This window comes from Suricata suricatta, chromosome 13 (assembly GCF_006229205.1).
Source record: "Suricata suricatta isolate VVHF042 chromosome 13, meerkat_22Aug2017_6uvM2_HiC, whole genome shotgun sequence".
In the NCBI taxonomy this organism is placed as follows: Eukaryota; Metazoa; Chordata; class Mammalia; order Carnivora; family Herpestidae; genus Suricata; species Suricata suricatta.
The window spans coordinates 76,014,211-76,039,228 of NC_043712.1; the positions used below are offsets into that span (position 1 = coordinate 76,014,211).

General features: G+C 34.9%; 1 pseudogene; it reads right to left on the bottom strand.

Moving 5' to 3' along the window:
- Positions 1 to 6,629: 6,629 nt before the first annotated feature.
- On the bottom strand, positions 6,630 to 7,639 carry LOC115275961 (annotated as a pseudogene).
- Between the last annotated feature and the right edge of the window lie 17,379 nt (positions 7,640 to 25,018).

The window sequence follows — 25,018 nt, forward strand, 5'->3', positions numbered from 1 at the left end:
TTAAAAACGCTGCCACCAAAAGGGGAAAAATATTTTGGGATTTCTTTCTCATAATTTTCAGTATTGCCTACATAATCTGAATTCATCACATAATTAAATATTCTCTGGATTTATTTTTCTCAACTCAGTGCTTATGCTTCTCAACTGCTTTTAATTGAGTATGTTTTCCTATCACAATAGACAAGTTGTTAAGACATGTTTTAGTCTATTTTATTAAAATTTATTTGAAAGATGTAAACATAATTTGTACTAGCTGGCATTAAGAAAACTAAAAAGAATGTTGCTGTAATTTATGATTTCATAATTAATGTTGAGGTTAAGCAAAATATATTTTGTCATGTGTGGTAATAATACATCTGACTTCTGAGTAAAATATGGCAATGTAAGAATATTATTATATCAACAACTATAAAGACTTTTCATTAGTGTGCTAACCCTGGTTCTTGACTTTTGGTGGCTTCCAAAAATCAATTTTACACTAAGTGATAAGGACATCTCATTTGAGTAAAAATGGATAACAAGTTATTGTGAAAATATATAGTTCTAGCATCTTGTAATCTTCTCAAAAATAAACAGAAACATTTGATGAGAAGGAGTATATTAATAATCAGGGAATATTATATTTGTTAAAGTTAAGCCATAGCTTTACATCCTCTGGTTTACCTTTAAATTGCTTACATGACAAGGAAAGGCTGATGATAATTGTTTAGTAGGTCAAACAGAGCCTGTCATGTGGAAATGTAAGTATACATTGGCTAAAATTTATTGAAAGGGTGATGGCACTTGGACCAGAGTCCTGGGAAGCAACTTGACTTTTTGTTTTCTTTTGTGTTTTAGCCTTGACATGGAGAGTGGGATGATCATTTGTTGGAAGAAGAAGGAAGGCACAGAAACAGAATAGAGAAGCATTGATACGCCAGCCCGTTGAAGAAAAAGTGCAACAGGTCAGTACTGTTTTGCCATTTCAGTCACTATGACCGGTAGGCTCATCTGATTACAGATTTCTGCTCTTTTCTTCTTTATCTCAAACTTGCAAATGAGAAAACGAGGGTTCAGAAAGGCTAAGTGATTATATTAGTCATTTAGCTTCCCTGTAGTAGAAATGTTTTTCATAACATTTTTCTAAGCAATATTTAACCTGAACACATGAATATATATACATATGACTATATATATATATATTCTATGAAAAAGATTCTTCTATTATGAAATACTTAGCTGTATGTATGTAGCTCATAAAATATTCCATGTCTGTGTCATTCCTGTTGAACTTCACAATAATCCTGAAAGGTAGACACAACATCCAAGTGACTTGTCCAAGATAATACTGCAAATATCTAAAATAGGAAAATTCAAATACTATTTCCATACTCAAGCATCAGATGTTATTCTACTGTACTCTTACATATTTTTATTAGGTAAGAAAGTGTATACTAAAGTTCTTTTGATATTTATAATCTGAGAAAAATCTAATGCTTTCACATATGGAATTATCATACACTTTGTTTTTAAGTATTTCTAGTTTTATTGTACACTTTTGTTTTGAGTATTTATTTGTTTGTTTTTTTAAGTTTCTATTTATTTTGAAAGAGAGTGCAAGCAGGGGAGGGGCAGAGAGAGAGGCACAGAGAATCTTTTTATTTTTTTCACTTTTTTAATAGTTTATTGTCAATTTCGTTTCCATATAACACCCAGTGCTCTTCCCCACAAGTGCCCTCCTCCATGATCATCACTTCCCTTCCCATTTCCCCTTCCCCCTTGAGCCCTCAGTTTGTTTTCAGCATTCAAGAGTTTCTCATGATTTGCCTCCCTCCCTCTCCCTAACTCTTTCTCCCCCTTTCCACTCCCTGTGGTCCTCTATTAGGTTTCTCCTGTTAGACCTATGAGTGAAAACATATGGTGTCTATCCTTCTCCACCTGACTTATTTTGTGTATCATGACACCCTCCAGGTCCATCCACGTTGCTACAAATGACCAGATTTTATTCTTTCTCATTGCCATGTAATACTCCATTGTATATATACACCACACCTTCTTGATTCACTCATCAGGTGATGGACATTTAGGCTCTTTCCATGATTTGGCTATTGTTGACAGTGCTGCTATGAACATTGGGGTACATGTGCCCCTGTGCACCAGCACTTCTGTATCCCTTGGGTAAATCCCTAGCAGTGATATTGCTGGGTCATAGGGGAGTTCTATTGGTAGGTTTTTGAGGAGCCTCCACACTGTTTTCCAGAGCGGCTGCACCCGTTTACATTGCCACCAACAGTGTAGGCGGGTGCCCGTTTCACATCCTTGCCAGCATTTTAGCCACTCTGACTGGCATGAGATAGAATCTTAAGCTTGGCACTGCCAGCACAGAGCCCCGTATGGGCTCAAACTCAGGAACCATGAGATCCATGACCTGAGCCAAAATCAAGAGTCAGACACTCAACCAACTGAACCCTGCAAGCGCCCCTGTTTTAAATATCTTTAATTTTTATGTGATTTGAAGATAATTTTAAAATACATATTTAGAGCACTTTAAGGCCAACTCGTTGGTTAATTGCTAGCAGTGGCTAGACTTCCCCTGCATTGTAGCCTCTATAGATCTTTCGCATTGTCACTTAGCATGACCTGTTAATAAAATAACTACATATTGCCTAAAAACCATTATGATTTCAAATGAAATAAACACATATATATGGAAATGATGTCAGTAGGCTCTGGATTGTCAGTATTACAATATAGTTATATCACTTGTGAATTTTAATTAAAAAGAATACATCTATGGAAGCTTATGAAAAAAATTGAAAAAACAATTAACAGTCATTTAAATTCCCCTATCAAACTTTGGCATGAATATGTGGGATGTATAATTTTTTTCATTAAGTTATGATATATAATTATATCAAGATATAAATGGACTATATTTAATAAATGTGGCCTGTACAAAGCAATATACATTATTTTTAGCCAAGAATCTAAGAGAACTCTTGTAGAGTATTTTAATTATATACAATTTCTGTCATTCTTGCTGAACTCACTAACTAATACTCTTTAAGATGCTGTCCAAGGTAATCTTCAAAGTGAGAAATAAATAAATGAATAATAAAGACCAAAGTAGAAAGATAGGATTTCTTTTAACCAGAAATCAGAGCTTTACAATGGAGTGGACTTTTGACAGAACAGAATGAAGGAGGGGAAGAGGGAGACTTTCTGAAATAGAATTCGAAGAATTCTATGGTTTCTTGCTGTTGGTGTAACTAACATTGATCCCCATCAACAAAAGACCACTAGGTGAACACCTGTGGTCAAAAGTTATTACTTGCTGCGGCCACAGAGACTACACACCATGGGAATTTTAAGGTACCTCAGAAGAAAGAGAGTGAAGTCAGGGAAAGGAAATCTCTGGAGTTTTAGGTGCTGGAGTCATCGGATGAAATTGGGAGGCATTGGTCAGAAATGAATAGGTTGCTGGAATCATGGAAGGTCTTTATCTTTAGGACTTGTGAGTCAGTGAGGATCAGTTTGGGTGTGGTCTTATCTAAACCACATGGGTCTAAATAAACTGGTGAAGAAGGAGTTTAGATGGCGCTTAATAGACATGATTTCTCTGGTACCTTTTATCTATTTTGTGATTCAGGGTACACCTTGTAAGATGTGGTTTGTGCTTCAGTTTTCATTCTTCACATCCACTGTGCCAGGAAAATTTTCCCTTTCTCACCACTGACAAAATTTCTAATTGAGGGTAAGTCGTTTAAATTTCCCTTAGTCAGTGTTTTCATTTGTATACTAAGAATCTTGCAGATGACATTCAACAAACTCTTTGTATTTCTAAGCCTGAAATACTGAAGCCCAAATACTAATTCTTAAACATCTATCTTTAAGCATAAAGGAGGAACTGAATTTTGTGTCAGGTGTAAGCTTTGACCACCATGTCAAATTCCATATTAGAAAAATTATATAAATATGATTTTTAAGTATAAAAAACAGAAAATGCCAAAATCCTATTTTCCAAATACATACTGAATATGTGAAGATAAATTACAGTATAAAATCATGGGGACTTTCAATTACAATGAATTTGAGAGTAAACACTCTTGTTCAATTAAAAAAATAATGATTATAATGAAACTGTCGACTCAAATGAATATTCATCACCTTCATCAGAGATCAAAAGAATCAAGGCAACCACAGATGAAATAAAAAACACACAGACACATTGTTTTACTAGTTAGTTGTCTTAGTCTGCTCAGGTCACCAAAGCAAAATACCATAGACTGAGTAGTTTAAACAAGAGAAATGTATTTTCTTACAGTCCTGAAGGCTGCAAGTCCAAGATCAAGGTGCCAGCACCATTCAGTTTTTGGTGGGGGCCCTCTTGCTGGCTTCCACATGGCCACCTCCTTTCCATGTCCTTACAGGGGCAGGACAAAAGCTGTGTCTCACTCCTCTTCTTAAAAGGACACCAGCCCTATTGAATTAGGGCTCTACCCTTATGGTCTCTTTTAAGCCTTATCACCTTGTCACAGTCCCTGTCTCCAAGTACAGTCACTCTGGGGGTTAAGATTTCAACATAGGACTTGGGGTGGGACGCAGTTCAGTCGAGCACTGACTGGTAAACCTCAAATAAATAATCTGCCTTCAGTAAAATACTCTGTACTCTGTAAAGAATGCAAATGTTTTGTTATTTTTTTTCATGAAAAAAATATAAATCTCCATAAAGTATAGGGAATTCCATTGCCCTTTCCTTGCAACTCTTTATCTGTTCATTGAAAAGAGGTCCCTTATGAGGAGAGTGAGACATTCCTTGAACTGGACTGGTAAAATCTGCCACTTCTCTGTGTCATTCCCACCTCTGACCCCTTTAGAGATTATCTTGGTAGGATGCCTGGTTGGGGGTGGCTTTGAGTGATATGACCTTCAGCACTTCCTTAAACATGCACATAAAAAGGATCCGCTTCCAGCAGGTTAAACTGAAGTGAAGCAAACTACCAAAAAAAAAAAAAAAAAAAAAAAAAGGCAGTTTAAGCAATTTTACTTAAAATTTCTAGTTTTTCTTTAAAACTTATCACAGTCTAATTTAAATGAACAGATTTCTAGATCATTCACTATCAGTTAGTCAATTATTGGCTAGAAACCATTTCCTGGCTTTCATTCTATTTCAGATAATGTAAAAGCTCCATTATGAGAAGATAGAAATGGCTAACTTAATTTCCAAAACCATTATTTCATTTATTTTATTCAATATAGTTGGACTTATTTTTAATGAGCTTTGAAAAAAAAATATTTCTAGCTCACTGCTTCTATATGCAGTTGTATTTTTTATTAACCTAATTTATGATGTGGCTTCATTAATTTGAATTTTAATTCATTATCACATCACAAATAAGAACTCTCTAAATACTGATCTGTTATCTTTCTTTCTACTTGATCCAAATAGGTAAAAGCAAAATAAAACAAAACGAAAAACCTTAATTCCCACTGCTATAATGAGGAGTGTATTTTTACCTTTTCGTTTCTTTGTTTTCTTCTTTGTAAGTGGAATGGCACACACGGTTTTCACATGGATGCCTTTCTTTCCTTCCTCCTTTCTTTTTCCTGCTTACAACAGTCTTTCCCTCTCCCTTAGATAATTCAATATGAATGATTTAGTGTGTGTACATACATATTTTTCTCCATATGTCAGTAATCTTCTATAGACCACATAAAGCTTTATAAATAGGTATTAATGTATGTACTCACGCACACATGTACAGAGTTGGTTTTTTGTTACTGTTTTTATTTTTGTTTGTCATTCCCTTGAACAACTAACTCTACAAAAGTCACCTCTATAAGGGTGCCTGGATGGCTCATTTGGTTAAGCAGCCAACTTCAGCTCAGGTCATGATCTTGTGGCTTGTGAGTTCAAGCCCCATGCCAGGCTTTGTGCTGACAGCTCAGCAGAGCCTGGAGCCTGCAGCAGATTCTGTGTCTTCCTCTCTCTCTCTATGGCCCTCCCCTGCTTCTTCTCTCTCTCTCTCTCTCTCTCTCTCTCTCACTCTCACTCTCAAAACTGCACAAACATTAAAAGAATAAAATAAAATATTTAGAAAGGTATCTTTTTATAAAAGCTCTTATACAAATCAGTGCATTTGGTTCTACAGAGGAGTAAGCTTTTCTTTCTTAGTAGAGATGATCATATTCTCATTTTACAGATTAATAAACTGAGAATTCTGGAACAGAAGGCTGAGCAATGTTAAATCACATTATATTTCAACCAACAGTCTGACTACCCTTTTACCTCACGTCCACATCAACATTGTTTTAGAGCATTTAATTTTAAACATTTTCTGAGATTAAATCATTACATTGATTTCTATTTCCCTAATAAATGGCTAGTTTCCGTTTTCCCAAGTGCATAGTCATTTGGATTTTTTCTTGGTACACTGTGTATTCATCGATGTTCATTTTTTCCCGACACTACGATGGTTAATTTTGTTTGTTCAAGGGCTCATATTGCAAGCACTAAACCAAGCATGGTCTTGATTCTGTGAGCCCAGATTCACATATTTAGGAGGATAATAGCAAACTGTGATCCATGTATATGGATGAAAAACTAAAGGCTCATGGTCAATCACATTGTAGTTTTGAATTTCTACAGCTTAGGAGCTAGGGGGCCACAGGTCTTTAAGGTCTTTCTGGATGTCCCACAAAGTATCTGCTCTTTTCTTGAGCTGAGCAACCCCATTGTCCTTCAGCTTCTGGTTGATAACACTGGTTAATCTCGAGCGTTCCCGGTGCATGGAAGGCTCAGGAAGACTTCGTTCTCAATGCCATACATCCCCTTCACCATTGTTGACACTGGATGAATCCTGGATAGATTTTTCGGCATGGATTCAATGAGATCAGCCACACTTAATCCAATAGCCCAGTTGGTATATCCTTTCAGTTTGATGACTGCATAGGCACGTTCAAACACCATCTTATGCACTTCCTTCCAACTTTCACTGCCATTGTCTGTTCCCATTTCTGAATTCAGTTCCTGGAGAGAAACGCCAGCCACATTCACTCCACTCCACACAGCCACACTTGAGTCGCCATGTTCTCCCAAAATCCATCCATGGCAGCTGCTGGAATGAATGCCAAGTTTTTTAGCCATAAGATTGCAAAGTCTAGCAGAATCCAGATTACACCCACTTCGAATCACACAGAGCTTGGGCAGTCCACTTAGCTTCCAGGTAACATAGGTAAGAATATCCACTGGATCGGAGGCTACGATTATGATACAATTGGGATTGTACTTGACTATCTAAGGAATAATGAATTTGAAGGCGTTTACATTCCTCTGCACCAGGTTGAGGCGGCTCTCTCCCTCCTGCTGGCGGACTCCCGCAGTTACCACCACAATCTTAGAATTGGCGGTCACAGAGTAATCTTTATCAGCCACAATTTTAGGTGTCTGAAGAAATAAGCTCCCATGTTGCAGATCTAGCATTTCTCCTTTGAGTTTATCTTCCAAAACATCCACAAGGGCAAGTTCATCAGCCAGAGACTTTCCCAGAATGCTGATGGCACATGCCATACCAACACCCACTACAGTGATCTTACTGTTTGGAACGGCTGCCTCTCCTTCTGCAGCTGGTGCAGTCAGTTTTTCCTTAGGAGTTGCCATTGTGCCCAGAGAGAAACGGCTGTAAAAGTCGCGCTAAGAAGACAATGTGAGGGGCAAGTGTCTCCTTCTGCCCAGGATCTGCCCGTTGTTCATTTTTATACTGTGTGTTTTGTCATTTTTTTCCCTGCCAGTCTATAAGAACTTTTTGTGTATTACTGAAATGAACTCAGGGTCTGCTATTCGCATTTGCATTTTTCCAGATATATCATGTATCTGCTGACCTTGCTTGTTATATTTTTTTGCATACAAATGGTTTAAATTTGACTTCGTAAATTCTGAAGTTCTGGATACTCTCGGTGTCTAGTGCTATACACAAATTATCTAGATTTTCTTGCACTATTGCAAGAAAACAATCAGTGTTTTAATTCAGCTGGTGTTAATTTTAATAAATAGTGTAAGGCATAGATTTGTTTTTAATTCCTCCCAGTTTGATACATTGCTGTTTGAGCACTGAATATTAAATACGCTAGTCTTTTCTCACTGAATGCACCTACCACAATTGTTGTATTAAGTTTATTATATCGGCAAGGTTTTCAATATAATAGAGCATCTGAAAACACAATGTTTAAAAAGTTTTTAAAGAATTGTTCATTTAAAATTACTTGTTCTTGGGGCGCATGCGTGGTTAAGCATCCATCTTCGGCTCAGGTCATGATCTCACGGTTCATGGGTTCGAGCCCTGCCTCGGGCTCTGTGCTAACAGCTCAGAGCCTGGAGCCTGCTTTGGATTCTGTGTCTCCCTCTCTCTATGACCCTCCCCTGCTCACGCTGTCATTCAAAAATAAATTAAAAACTTAAATAAATAAACAAATAAATAAATAAATAAATAAAATTACTTGTTCTCTAATTCACTAATGCAAATTGGTTAGTGTGAAAATGGGATTCATGAAATCTGTCTCCTTGTTTCACAAGATAGTTCTTCTGAACTTATCTGATATGTATGGGACATGAACTCGTCAGAATTTCAGCCATGTCAGTATTTCAGCCTTTGTCAACCATGAAATTGTTCATTCTCACAAGCATTTTAATTATCCTTGTCATATATATGTGCATTCTTATATATGTGTATTACATACACATACATATTTTTATATATTCATGTGTATTTGTGTGTGTGTGTGTGTATTATATAATATATTTCTGTGTCTCCCAGGGCTAGGCACAAATAAGCTTTGTGAAAATTTTGGCTCAGGTACAATGTGCAAACCGACTTTTTCTTTGGGCACAACAGGAAGAAAGAACATAACATTCGGGGAGGTTATGTGTGTCACACATAAAAGTGTGCACTTTGAATTTAGATAGTCTAGGTTTGGATCTATGTTGTGCCTCTTAATGAGCTGTGTGATCAAAGGCTCCTTAACTTCACTGCACCTGAATTTCCTCATCTGTAAAGAAGAGATAACAATAGCTGTATCATTTTAGTATTGAATAGTGTCAGTGTGTTAAAAATTTAATAAAATATGTGGCTCCTATGAGTTGTTCTATATATTTTTTCCTTTTCTCCCCTTTGCTCCAGAGTATATTGACTATACCTGTAAAACGAGAAGAGGAACATAAGCCAGAATCTTTCCTTTTCTCAACTCCATTGTTGTAACAGCTGATTCTGTTTCTCTGTTAACTTGTTTAGCAAGTGTGAGAAAGACCAAGAAATAAGTAGAAAGCCCATGATTTGTCTCATCATCACTCTGATGCATTTCTACCTTTTAATGTCTTTTCCTCTTCTTCACTTCCTGAGAACTTTCTCTCTACTTCTCCCCACCCAGGGGCATCACTTCAGCCTCTAGTGAAGCCCACCTTTATTTACTCCTCTCAAATTTGTCATATCCTAATGCCATTCTACTTGTTTTCCCATCATGAGATAGCTCGAGACATAATTTTTACACTGCTGCAATTTTCACAATAATCCTGAGAAGTAGATATTATTATTATTATTATTATTATTATTATTACATCAATCTTACTAAACAGGTTATATGACTTGTCCAAGAACCAAGCCAAAAGATGGCAAAGCCTATATTCAAACGTGACTTTCTGCTTATAAATTTCATGTGCGTTCTGCTGTCTCTATGACTGTTTTGTTTGATTGACTAATCTGAGTTAGTGTTACAATGATTAAGAATCAATGGATAAGAGCTCCTGAGTGGTTCAGTCGGTTAAGTGTTCTACTTCAGCTCAGGTCACGATCTCACAGTCTGAGTTCAAGCCCGGCATCAGGCTGGAGTCTGGAGCCTGTTTCAGATTCTGTCTCCCTCTGTCTCTGCCCCTCCCCTGCTTACTATCGGTCTCTCTCTCTCAAATAAAATAAAGGCATAAAAAATTAAAAAATAATCAATGGATAAAGAAGACACACACACACACATACACACACACACACACACACACACACACACACACACACTGCAATACTACTTGGTAATCAAAGAATGAAATCTTACCATTTGCAACAATGTGCATGGAGTTACAGTGTATTATGCTAAGTGAAATAAGTCAGGAAGAGAAAGACAAATATCATATGATTTCACTTATATGTGGAATTTAAGAAACAAAACAGATGGACATAGGGGAAAGGAAGGAAAAAGAAAATAAGATAAAAACAGAGAGGGAAGCAAACGATAAGAGACTTTTAAATACAGAGAACAGACTGGGGGTTGCTAGAGGGAAGGTGGGTGGCAGGATAGACTAAGTGGGTGATGGGCATTAAGGAGGGCACTTGGGATAAGCACTGGGTGTTCTGAGTAAGAGACGAATCACTGGGTTCTACCCCTGAAACCAGGGTTATACTGTATCTTAACTAACCTGAATTTTTTAAAAAATTAGAAAAAAAGAAGAGAGAATTTTCCAAAATTCAACTGATTTAACTCATCATTTAATAGATTTATTTGGTCACAGGTGTGTGTGTGTGTGTGTGTGTGTGTGTGTGTGTGTGTTGAAACAATTACTTTACATCTCAGGAAATACCTTTTTTTTCCCAGGAAATACTTTATTTTTATTTTTTTTTAATTTATATTTGAGAGAGAGAGACAGCAGGAGCAGGGGAGAGTCAGAGAGAGACGAAGATACAGAATCTGAATCAGGCTCCAGGCTCTGAGCTAGCTGTCAGCACAGAGCCCAATGCGGGGCTTGAACCCACAAACTGTGAGATCATGACCTGACCCAAAGCCGGATGCTTAACCAACTGAGCCATCCAGGTGCCCCTGGGAAATACTTTTAAGATCTTATCTCTACCAAAGAAAATCCTGTTTCAGAAAAAAACAAAGCGATTTAAATGGAGAAATATTTCAAGTGCCATAAGAGAATTACTAAGAAACTAGAGTAAAATCTATAGGTTAGAACTATTATGTATGGAAGGAACCACCAAGATAGGGACCACCTATGACCCTCGGAATGTCATCGATTAACCCAGATGTCCCTTAATTTACAATTTTAAATACTCAAATATTTACATTTCTTTTACATAGAATAGTATGTAATAGACATCATGAAAATGTATATTTGCATGGGAGTCACCAGATATAGCAAATAAAAACACAGAGTACCCCATTATAGTAACTTTCAGATAAACAACAAATATTACCTTTACTGTAAGTATGTGCCCTGAAATACTTGGGACACACATATACTCACAATTATGCATTTTAAGTTTAACCCCAATTCAACTAGGGAGCTCCTGCTTTAACTACTAATTTTTATATCTCTACAACAGCCAAATCAATACTTTTATTGATGTTCAAAACAATAGCAGCCACTAGCAGCTACACAGGATTATCACATTGCATTAACCTCTTTTTCGTATTGTGCTAAAACCCACATAACACAGAATTTACTGTCTTAACCATGTTGAGGTCTATAGATCAGTAATGTTACGATCATTCACATCGTTGGGCTCCCATGCTCCAGAACTCTTTTCATCTTGCAAAACTGAAGTTCTATACCCATTGAATAACACATCATTGCCTCCCTCACCCTAGCCTCTGTCAATCACCGTACTATTTTCTGTCTCTTTGAATTTGACTACTCTAGGTACCGCTTATAAATGGAATCACACAGTATTTATTTTTTCATGACTGGCTTATAAACAACAGAAATGTATTTCTCACTCTTTGGGAGGCCGGAAGTAGTTCAAGATCATGGTACCAGAATGGTTGGGTGAGAGCTCACTTCCAAGATGCAGATTTCCCACTGTGTCCCCACCACGGGAGCCCTGGGGAACTCTGGGGGATCTCTTTTATAAAAGCACTAATCCCACTCAAGAAGACTCCACTCTCAACCCATTTACCTGCCAAAGGTCTCACCTCCTAACACCATCACATTGGACATTAGGATTCTAACATAGGAATATCGGGAGATCCTAATAATTTAGACCATATCAGCTGACTTCTCACACTCTTTTTCTTGGCTTGTAAATGGCCATTTTCTCCCTGTGTTATCACATGGTCTTTCTTCTGGGTAAATCTGTATCCTAATTTTCTTTTCTTAGAAAAACAACAGTCATATTAAGTTAGGGCCAAATTCAATTTAATTACCTCTTTAAAGACTATATATCCAAATACAATCACATTTTGAGGTACTGAGGGTTAGGAATTCTGAGAGACACAATTCTGTTGTAACAGGTGTAAAACCCAAAAGTGAAATCGCTAGATCATATGGTAAGTCTATTTATATTTTTTGAGGAAACTCCATACTGTTATTCATAGTAACTACACCTTTTTATGTTTCCAACAATAGTACACAGGAGTCTCTTTTCTCCACATCCTACACAATGCTTATTATTTATTAATTTATTTTTTTAATAGCAGCCATCATAAGGGGTATAAGCTGGTATCTCCCTGTGGTTCTGCTTTGCATTTTCCTAATGTTGAACATCTTTCCATGTGCTTGTAGGCCATTTCTGTTACCTTCTTCACAAAAGTTTCTATTTGAGTACTTCGCCCATTTTTAAAATTGGATTGTTTTGTTGTTGAATTGTAAGCGGCCTTTATATATTCTGGATATTAAGCGTTTATCAGATTCATGATATGCAAATATTTTCTTTCATTCTCTAGGTTGCCTTTTCACTCTGCTGACTGTGTCCTTTGATGCAAAAAGTTTTTTAATGTTGATGTGATTCACTTCACCTGTTTTAATGTTTGTCGCCTGTCCTTTGGTGTCATAATAAAGTAATCATTTCCTAGTCTTATATCATGAAGATTTTCCTCCATTTTCTTCTAAAAGTTTTATAGTTTTAGCTTTTACATTTAAATCTTTGATTCCTCTTGAGATAATTCTTGTATGAGATGTAAGATAAACATACCACTTTATTTTGCTGTATATGAGGGTACGGTTTCCCTAACATCATTTTTTGTAAAGACTCTCCCCATTGAATGGTCTTAGCACCTTTGTCAAAATCATTTGACCATTTGACCATTTAGATGAGAGGTTATTACTGGGTTCTCTATTCTTCCCATTGATCTCTATGTCTATCTGTATTTCAATACTTCATAGTTTTGATTACTCTCATTCTGTGATAAGTTTTGAAATCGGGAACTGTGAGAACTCCAAGTTCATTTTTCTTTTTCAAGATTGTGTTGGCTATCCTGATTCTGATGGAATTTATATGAATTCCATAGATAGTTTCATTTCTGTAAAAAAAGTGGCTTTTGGATTTTCTTAGAAATTGTGTAAATCTGCTTTTTTATTAGTTTAGATATTAACTCTCTGTGGGAGATAGTATGTTAAAGATGCTAACCAGAGAGCAAGAAGCAGCAGTTCTGAGAAGGTTGGCATAAAGAGAAAAATAAAAAGCTTTGTCTACAAGTCACAAAAGTTAGGAAAAGATGGATATATATGTGTAGTAGTGAGCTCAGGTTGCCATAAAAAAATCTCATAGACTGCATGACTTACACAACAGAAAATGTTTCTCATATTTCTAGAAAGTAGAAGTTCAAAGTCAAGGCACCTTCAGGACTCCTTGTGAATGAAATTTCTCTTGCTGATTTGCACATAGCTGCTTTCTGTGGCCTAACGTGGCCTTCCCTCTGTGCTTGAAGAAAGAGTTCTCTGACGTCTCTTTTTATAAGGACACCAGTACTGTTGGATTAGAGCCTCACCTTTCTGACCTTATTCAACCTTAATTACCTTCTTAAGGCCTTTTCTCAGAATATAGTCACAATAGGTTTAGGGCTTCAACATATGAATTTGGGATGAGGGGAGGGATTCAGTTCATAATAACATAGTTTAGAAAGTGGAGAATAGGAAAGCTATGTCACTAACAGATAGAGAGAGCCTCATTGAAATGCCACCTCTGCTGCATTGGACAGAACGGATAAAGCACAGGCATAATGGATCTCCAGAGTCCAGATTAAATTAACAGTTTATCTACTGTCCAGGAGCATGTGGATGGCTCAGTTGGTTAAGCGTCTGACTTCAGCTCAGGTCATGATCTCATGACTTGTGATGAGCTCTACATTGGGCTCTGTGCTAACAGCTCAGAGGTTGGAGCCTGCTTCATATTCTGTGTGTCTGCCCTTTCCCTGCTCACACTCTGTCTCTGTCTCTCTCTCTCCTCAAAAATAAATTAATATTAAAAAATTTAAAAATATAGCTTATCCACTGTCCAAAGTTAGAAAAACTAAGCTTGTGAATGAAAATACTAGCCTTATTCACTCAATGGCATTTTTAAAAAAATGACATATAATACATCTTTTACTTTTTGAAAACAATTGCAAACAAGAGCATTTACATATCCAGACATTCAGTTTACATTTGTAGGAAGAGGGGATTCTAGGGAATTGAGTGATATAATAATAGCAATTTCCCTTTTCTGTAATTTAGAATAAAATATTTAATTTAGAATAAAATAAAACTTTCCTGAAAATACAAAACATGAAATCTTTATTGATACTGCAGTTTAAAAAACTGTGAGCTAGTGTACAAATGTTAATGATTTGGTTTTTAAATACATATTGTTCTAGTCTCTCCACAATTTCTTAACTTCTAAACAACTAAAGTAAAAGTTAAAAAAAATAGAGGAACTACTAGATATTTTACAGTGTGCTACATATGAATGAAATTTCACATTTCCTATTCAAAAGCAACATTGGCATTTTTATCTTTATAAAATGTAAGAAGAGATTACATCCTAGAAAAATAACTATCTTCTAAAATTATATCAAACAGCTTTGCTATTTCACTCAATACCATATAAATCAGAATTCTTCACAGGCTTTTGAACAGCTTAATTTAAAACCATTAGTTTCTTCACCAATGTTATTAATGTAAAATTCTTTATTGAATAATACTGAATTTTCTGTATTACTATTTCATGTTTTTATCTGTTTCTTATTTGGATTTTTTGAGTTTTTTAAAATTCTCTCTCTCTCTCCTCTCTCTCTCTCTTTAAGTTAACACATACTGAGTTTACATTATCCCCAATTATTATTTGAAAATCATGTCTGCTCGAAATCAAGTGGTTCGCTCTTTGGACTAACAATGTTTTTGAAAATTCACTGATAGTAAGTTCCAGCTTCACTGGAACTTTTTGAGAGCAAGTTAATTTTCTTCTGTTACTGCCATAGGTAGCAAATTTTAGTCAAGGACACTTGACTTGCAAGCAAAATATAGTATAAGAGTATTACCATAAGAATATGGTGAATGATCACCATAACCTGAATTAAGACCTGGGAGACATTTCAAATGTATCACTTCAATTGCATGAAACTTTGGGGAAGTGATTTAAATTAATTTATCCTTAAGCTTTTTTCTCTTTTTTTTAATATTCAACTGTGAAATGGTAAATTGAGATAATAAAATAAACAACTTGGAATGGTGGTAATATCTGTTTGACCTATTCAAAAAGATTTAAGGACCAAATGGCTGTGAAAATGCCTGGCATAGAGAATTTCAAATTGAATTTATTTCTGAGTATTGTACAAAACCTTTATATATGTTATAGAGACACATAGAGTTTTAATTTTTACTTAAAATTATTTTGTTCCTAGAAGCCTAGAATGGCATTTAAAAAAATTTTTTAATGTTTTTTATTTTTGAGGGAGAGACAGAGCATGAGATGGGGAGGAGCAGAGAGAAAGGGAGACACAGAATACAAAGCAGACTTCAGGTTCCAAGCTGTCAGCACAGAGCCTGAAGCAGGGCTTGAACTCACGAACTGCAAGATCATGACCTGAGCCGAAGTCAGATGCTTAACTGACTGAGCCACCCAGGTGCCCCTAAGATGACATTTTTGACACACATGGGGAGCCAGTAGTTTTATCTGGCACAGAGAAATGTTCAATATTTGAAAACTTGATATTCTTTTCATATTTATCATCCAGTGTTCAGCAATTCATCCTCAAAATTATATATGTAATCTGTAACATATATTCCTAGGTAAGAATTATATAGAAAAAGCCAGAGTTGCCCCCTCATTACTTTTTAGCCCTAAATAGACATACTAGTTCCCGATAACTAGGAGTACACTTTATCAGATTGTTTTTTATTTTTTTAGCATGTATTCATTTTTGAGAGACAGAGTGTGAGCAGGGGAGGAGCAGAGATAAAGGGAGACACAGAATTTTAAGCAGGTTCCGGGCTTTGAGCTGTCAGCACAGAGCCCAATCCAGGGCTTGAACCCAGGTACCATGAGATCATGACCAGCCAAAGGCTGACACTTAACCAACTGAGCCACCCAGCTGCCCACAGGTTTTTAAAAAATTAAAAGTAAACATACAAGAAAACAGAAAATCTGAATTCTTGTCTCCTTTCTATGAACAACCCTTCTTATATGACTTTGGACAACTCATCTGACCTTTTACACACTTGGCAATTCTTTTCAAAAATGAGGGGGAAATATCATGATCCCTATCCCTAATGAAATAGAATTCTTCTAAGTTCCCTTCATATAATAAGATGTTTATAATCAGCATAAAACATCTATCTAAAAGTTCTACAAATTTCAAAAAAAAGCTTTCTAATTTAATTCCTTACTTATTATATTAAAAGGAGACTACATCATCCAAAAAGACCTATTCTTGTGTAAATATTCATAAAACCCAGTAATTTCTATGCTGCCTGTGGTACATCAGCCATAAGGAAATACAATGTTATTAACATGAAGAAAATTAAAATAAACAAAAAGTGTATTTTAAAATGTAAATCAGTTTATTTGATTGCACAGTCAGTACTCAGAACACATCCAACCTGCAAACTGTCTGACAAGTGAGTTTACAAAGTGAGATGAGCCCCAAACCAGTGACATGTAATTTTGATAAAGTGACTAAGTTTCTCATACTTAGTGGAAGAAAAGCTGTTCTGAAAATAATGGTCGAGATCATTGTAATTGTCACACATAAATTATTTTGTTTATAATAAAATGTAGTTGGGGCAAGGTAAGACTGCATCAGGTTCCAACATATGTTCTCCCATCTCTGGGGGTAGCCATTCCTGGAGGGTGATTAGCAAACTGGAATGTTTTAATTTGAATTGGCCAAGTTTCTAAAATTGGATCGTGAACATATGTGGTCAAATGATGAGACAGTCCCCAGAGAATCAGAAAACATGAATTCCTATTCTACTTTAACTAGTGTCTTAACATAGTTGCAAGTCCTGTATGCAGTTTGCATTTTTCCAGAAGAATGATCAAAATGGTAAGACTGGGAAAAATAAGTTTACCTGGTCAGTAGTCTCACATTGGCATTGGAAGAAATCCCAGTTGTTGGGAAAAATGGTAGCTTAGGAGACATGGTATTTTGTCTGATTTTGCCATATCTAGCTGTGTGAAGAATTTACCCTCTAACTTTTATATAACTAATGACTAGACAGTCTTTTGGGGCCCTTCAGCTCCTCATCTTATGAGCCTTCGTCTCATCACTTATAAAATGAGGAAATTCATTTTAGGATTATTGTGAAAAATGAGCTAATAATAAATGCAATACACCTAGCATAGTACCTAACGTAATAAGTTTTCAGAAAAGTTATTAAAAGTTAGTATAAATAGCAGGCATTCAAAAAAAACAATTATTTTCACAATGCATTACCTAATCCCAAAGTTTCAGTAGCTCTCCTTTATGTATTATATATTAAGTATATGAGTACCCTCTAAACTTACCAGTGATCAGTACATAAGATGGTGTTTTATTTTTTGCTGCGATATATTATTTTAAAGGAAACCAAGAATATTTGGAAGACACGAAAAGTCTATTAATCAAGTCGGGAATGAACCATGAAATGAAGAATGAGCTATAAGATAAGTGTCTGACTCTGGATTTGGGCTCAGGTCATGATCTCGTGGTGTGGGATCGAGCCTCCTCTGGTGTTGGGTTCCAAACTGAGTGTGGAGCCTGCTTGGGATTCTCTCTCTCCCTGTTTTTCTGTCCCTCCCCTACTCACACTCTCTCACTCTCTCCCAAAATAATAAACATTTAAATAAAAAGAAAAAATATAGATGTTATACTAAAATAAAAAATGAGATTGAAATAATGTATTTTTCAACCATTTCTTAAAAAGCAAGAAGTAATTGGCTGTTTTATCTCATGTAGGTATTTTCACATTTGAGATCCCATAAATGATACCTCATTTAACAAATGTGAATTCTGGTTCCTGATAAAGTTGGGGTTTTTTTAATTTTTTAATGTTTATTTATTTTTGAAGGAGAGAGAGAGACAGAGAGTGAGTGAGGGAGGAGCAGAGAGAGAGAAAGCGGAATCCAAAGCAGGCTCCAGGCTCTGAGCTGTCAGCACAGAGCCTGATGCAGGATTTAAACTCACAAACCTTGAGATCGTGACCTGAGCTGAAGTCGGATACTCAACCAACTAAGCACCCCTGATACAGTTGTTTTTATTCTGGATTGGGCGGACATTGAAGTAGTCACCAAGGAAAATTGTGTGTCTTTTTGTTTGTTTTCATCTACAACTAGAAGAAAATCTAACATATATAGACACATCCATTTTCTTAAGTACATAATTAAAAACAGCTGCTTTGATTCTGGCTAAAACAACAACAACAACAAAAAACAACTAACAGAAATATTTTTCATACCCTAAGCATCTCTGTTTTAAATACATGTAGGGTTTTCGACCTCAGCAGCAAAATGGAAGAGGGAGACATTGAGATTTCTAATCTTTCACCAATTTTTTAGAATTACAGAAAATATACCTTCCACAATGGAAAGAACAAAACCTTATTAGCCCCCTACGGAAGAAAGGGAGCAAGCCCTGGAATAGAATGTTTAAGGAAATGCTACATGCAGGTAATAATAGGTTCAAACAGATAGAAAACAGAATAGAGGTAAAGAAAATATAAAAGATGACTACCCACTGCAGCATTTGATGATGCCTTCCAAGTCTTCAGAATGAACGTAATCTGACTGAAGGTGTCAGGGCCCAGGGAAACGCACACCCTCTGTGTTAACTCCAGAGCAGCCTTCAGACTAATGAACAAGAGAAAATCACCAGACAGTTCTCTTAACACACCTCTTGCCTCAGTTTCCAAGGAATAATTATCCTGTCTGTCTTTGTGTTTCTGCTTCGTATAAGTGACGTAATAGGTAATAGGCATAACATAAAGTACTTATTGTTGTTATTGTCATCTTAGACAAAAGGCTTTTCTTGCTGTGCATTTCTTAGTTTCCAAGTAGTTAATATTTTAGTCAGCCTACAGTTATTTCTACTTCATTGCAAAATAGAAAATTTGGCCTTTAAAATATGCTTTAAATGTTTACTTTGTAATATGGGGATATAATTAAAATTTTAAACCAATGTGTATATATTAAAATTGTATGTAATCTGCTTGAGTAATCAATGATTATACATTACCTCTTAAATACATTTTATTGATCAATGTTTTTATTTTGTCTGTCTTATGTGTGTTAATGCTATCAGAGTGCATTTTAATTTGCTGTTCTATGATTACTAAAGATGTTATAAATATTTTCATGTGCTTATTGGCTGATGGTCATTCTCTGGGATATTTCTGTTCAAACATTTTCATTGTTTTTCAGTTACCTATCTTTCTCTTATTGATTCATAGTGCTGCTATATATTTTTTCATACAATTACTTAGCTGGTATATATAGATACAGCCTTCCATGGCTTTAATCTTGTCATTTGGTCAGCAAGAATTGTTTTTTTCTTTTAACAAATACAGTACAACTTATTAATCTTTTCTCTTATGCCTAATGTTTTTAGTGTCTTGTTTAACTAATCTCTGCCACCTTCACCCAGATCATAAAGATATTCCCTTATTTTATCTTCTAGAAAATTTGTGATGCTATCTTTCTTATTTAGTCTACAGCAACCTGGAATTGACTTTGTGCCATTTTGTTCCCTGAGGATATTTAACTAACCTAACACTTCGTAAAATCTGCTTTTTTATTTTGTTTTCTCCCATCATTGCAATGACCTTTGTAATAAATCAGGTCTCATTATAGTCTACTTTCTCTTTCCCCCTCACTCTTGCTTTAACGTTATTCTGGACTATGACTGGTCCTTTTCTTTTCCAAATAAATATAAGAATTGGCCTATAAATACACAGGCACTCTTGCTAGAATTTAAACTGGGATTGCATAAACTGTATAAGTCAAATTGGGGAAAATTGGAAATTTACAATACTGATTTTTCAAGTCTATGAACGTCTTATATTTTTATTAACATATTTAACTTTCCATTTTTTAGGTCATAAATTCCCCTTAGTAATGTTATAGTTTTCTGTGTGGAGACTTTCTGTGTAGAAGACTTTTGATGGATTAGTTCCTAATTTTGATGTTATGACAATTAATGTTTTCAGTCTTTGTTAGTAGTTCACAAAATTCCAACTGAATTTTCTTACTTCTTTTGGTTTTTTTTTTTTTTTTTTTTTTTTTTGAGAGAGAAAGACAGGCAGGGAAGGAGCAGAGGGAGAGGAAGGAAGGGAGGAAATCTTAAGCAGGCTCCCCATCCAGAGCAGAGCCCAAGAAGAACTCCATCTCACAACCATGAGATGATGACCTGAGTTGAAACTAAAGTTAGACGCTTAACTGTCTGAGCCACCAAGCTCCCCTTCTTAATTTTTAACTTACATCCTATGACCTTGTTTAATTTGCTTATTGATTCTAATACTTTGTACATTCTTTTAGATTATCTTTCTATACAAATTTTACTTATTTTATCAAGTTGTTATGGCTTTAATTTTTCTCCCATGCCTTATTACACTGACTAAGATCTCCACTTCTATAATTGTAGATTAGATGTCCAACTTCACAAAATTTTATTTCTGCATAGGTGAGTTTATTATGTTTCTCTTACAAGCAGTATATAATTATGTGTGTGTGTATATTTATGCAACCTAACACATTTAATCTTTTAATTGGGGTATTTAGTGTACTTATAGTTTATGAAATTACTGAGCCATTAAATTTATATTTATTATCTTGTAATATTTTTCCTATTTCAACACTTTTTATATCTCTTGTTAAAAATGTTTTTTCTATTATATCTTCATAATGTTGATAAAGACTACTATCAGCCTAAAAATTTATGGTCACTTAAAGTACATTCAAATTTGAAAAAAAAATTATACATGTTTTCAGACATACAAAAGATAACAATTTAGTGCTCATAGGTTTTTACTTTAAAACAGTAGAGGATATATTTTAACAAAAAGATACAAATTCAGAAGAAAAGTGTGGGATGAAAGTTATCTGGACCAGTACAGAAACAGATATTAGATATTGAAAAAGCTGTGAACTGATTTTTTAAAAATGACCTTCATGGAGACTTATGGGGGTAGAGGTGTTGGAATTGTTCAGTAGGAACTGACCTTGTCCTGGAAGGAAGGAAGATTGAGATTCTAAACAGACAAAAAATATTTTATTAGCAAAAAAAATTTATAACACATATAAAACCGTATCCCAGTCTTACCCTCAGGACCTCAGAGTGTGATCATATTTGGAAATAAGGTCATTGCAGATGTAACTAACTAAGACAAGGTCATATTTGAGTAGGGTGTGCCCCTAATTCAATAAGATGTGTGTCCTTCTAAAAAGGGAAACTTTGGATACACAGAGGTTCACTAAGGGAGAATGCCATGGGAAGATTGGAGCTATGCTGCCCAAAGCAAGGGAAATACTAGAAACTAGGAGAGAGGCCCAGCATGGATCTTTCTAGTACCTTCAAAAGGAGTATGGCTCTGCCAGCATCTTGAGTTCAGGCTTCTGTCCTCCAGAACTGTGAATCAATAGATTTCTATTGTTCAAGTCACTTGGTTTGTGGTATCTTATTATAGCAGCCCCAAAAAACTACTAAAAACCTTGATACAGGGAAAGGGACCAACCATAAACAATTGAAAAATATATATATGTCAGGCTCTTTAAAACATTGAAAAATAAGCAACACACATTCGTGAACTCTGAGATAAGGAAAACAAGCAAACAAACGAATTGAGCCCCAGGATTAACCCGACTTTTCACCTGGAGGATTTCTGGACCATAGGAGGAGATTTCAAGGAGAAGATGAGAGTCTTACTGGTTTGAGGAAATGGAGACCCAAGTTCAGGAAGGCTGAAGTGACAAAAGTTACATGTTCTAGAAAGAAGGAAGTCATGTAGAAGACAAGCTCTAGATCTATGCACAGGAGTCCTCTGGAGTCCTTGCCAAATATTGAGTAGTGTGTGTGTAAGATACAACTGCACAGGGCCTAACAAAGAGTAACTGGAACTGAACCATATGGTTCCCCCAAAACTCACACAGGGCTAGAAATCATTTGAATTACAACCAACTAGAGTGAAGAGTTCTGTTTAGTAAGTCAGGATATTCATGAATATAAGAGATCTAATAAGTATCATGAAATAGTAGTGGGGCTAAATTATCTATTAATACCTCACTGCCTATCCATAGTCAATAATAGAAATAAAATAGCATCCTATAAATTACTCAATCTAAAGGAAGGCAGTTAAGAAGGAACACATAGGAAAAATAGAATACAGTTAGTAAGATAGTAGGCTTCAATTCAAATACTTCAACAATTATGTTGAAAATAAACTATTAATACTCTATTTAAATAAAAGATCTAAATATATCTATGAGAAATAAACTTTAAATATAAGGACACAGATGGTAATATAGATTATGTTAAAAGTAAAAGTATGAAAATGTTATATCATGCACACACTAATCATAAAAGGCTAAATTTAATGCACATTGACAGTAGACAATATAAAAATAATAAGTCTAATTAACAGACAGAAATAAGACAATTCATAATAACAAAAGGATCAATTTATAAAGAAGACATGGCAATCATAAAGGTGTCTGCATCTGATTAGAAAGCTTCAAAATACTTGAAGCAAAAACATGCTGAAAAAAGAAATACACAAAATCCTTAATTAAATTTGGAGAATTCAGCACTCATCTGCCAATAATTAATGGAACAAACAAAAACTGGAAGTAAATAGACCTAAAAATCCATTCAACCTACTTGACCTATTTGGCAGTCACTGAACACAATGTCCAACAACAGCAGAATACACAAGTGCACAGGAAATAGTCATTGAGATAAACCACATTCAGGACGACAAAACAGGTCTCAACAAATTTTTTTAAAAATGGCTCACACTGAGCATTTTCCTTGACTGAAACAGAATTAAACTGGGAATCAATTAATAGGAAAATAGTTTTTGAAATGTAAATAGCATAATTTTAAATAAACCATGAATCAGAAAAAAAATTATAGGAAAATTTAGAAAACATTTGAATGGGTTAGAGAGGAAAGTATGACTTCAAAATGTATAGTTTGGGAAGGATGATGTCATGGAAATGGTAAAACATGATGCTCTAGGGAGCATTTCCTCAATAAAGCAACCATTAAAATGGCAAAAAAATTACAAGGTCGTTTTTCTGGAACTCTGGAATCTAATAAAAAATTACGGCAACAAGTTGTAGGATTCAAAATCAACATGCAAAACTCTGTTGTGTTTCTATACACTAATGATGAAATGTCTGAAAAAAGAAATAGAAAGACAACACATTTACAATAGCATTAAAAAGCATAAAGTATTTATGAGTAAACTAATGAGGCAAAAGATGCATGCTAAAAATTATAAAACATTGATGAAAGAAATGAAGGAAGACATAAACAATTAGAAGGATATCATATATTCACAGATTAGAAGGCTTCCTATTATTGCAATACCCAAAGTGATCTATAGATTCAGTACAGTCCCTACCAAGACCCCATTGCTTTTTTTTTAATAGAAATAGGGAAAAAAATGTCTATCCTTTTTTGGGGGTACCACAAAAAATCATAAAAGGCCAAATCAATCTTGATTGAGCGGGAAGCATCACAGTGTCTGATTTCAGAATATATTACAAAACTATAGTATATGAAACATTATACTACTGCCATAAAGACAAATAGTTTATGCAGTAAGACAAATTGTTTTACTTTTATTTACTTTCAAATTTTGTTTCTTCTTATTTTACTTATTTTAGTATTTAGTATTTTAGTATTTTTTTCAGTCTAGCTAAACATTCCTCAGTTTTATCTCAATAGAGAAAACCAACAAAACTAAAGGTTACATATTTTAAAAGATCAACAAAATTCACCAACTTTTACCTACACTGACCAAGAAAAAAAACAGAAGGCTTAAAAAACTAAGATTGGAAATGAAATTTATGACATTAATATAGACCTCACAGGAAAAAAAAAGTGTATAGGAGATACAGTTGTACACCAACAAATTAGATGACATAGATGAAATGAACAGTTTTCTAGAAACATACAAATTACCTAAACTGACACAGGATAAAACAGAAAGTCTGAACAGAAATATAACACATAAAGAAATGAATCAGCAATAAAAAAAAAATCTCCAAACAGAGGAAAATTTAGGACCAGCTTCATTGGTGAACTGGAAGATTTAATAATATTAAGATGTCTATTTTATTAACAATTTGTCTATAGATTAAATAATTTTTTTAGTGGATAGACTTTTTATTTTTTAGGTTTTTATAACTTTAATTAAAATTCCAACAGACATTTTTTTTGAAAAGTCATGAGCTGATTCTAAAATCTATATTGAAATTTATTTGTTTCCAGTTTTATTAAGATATAGTTAATATATAACGTGTAAGTTTAAGTTGTACAACTTGTTGATTTGATTCAACTTGTTGCAAAATGATTACTACCATAGATCTCCTCTTCTTGCTTTGTATGAGAACGTTAGATCTCTTCTCAACTTTCAAGTATATAACACAGTATTATTAATTATCATCACCATGCTGTACATTAGGTCCCCAGAGCTGATTTGTCTTATAACTGGAAGTTCATACTCTTCCATAAATATCTCCATTTTCGTCATGTCCAGTCCCTGATAACCACATTCCATTCAGTTTCTATCAGTTCAGTCTTTTTGTAGATTCCATATACAAGTGTT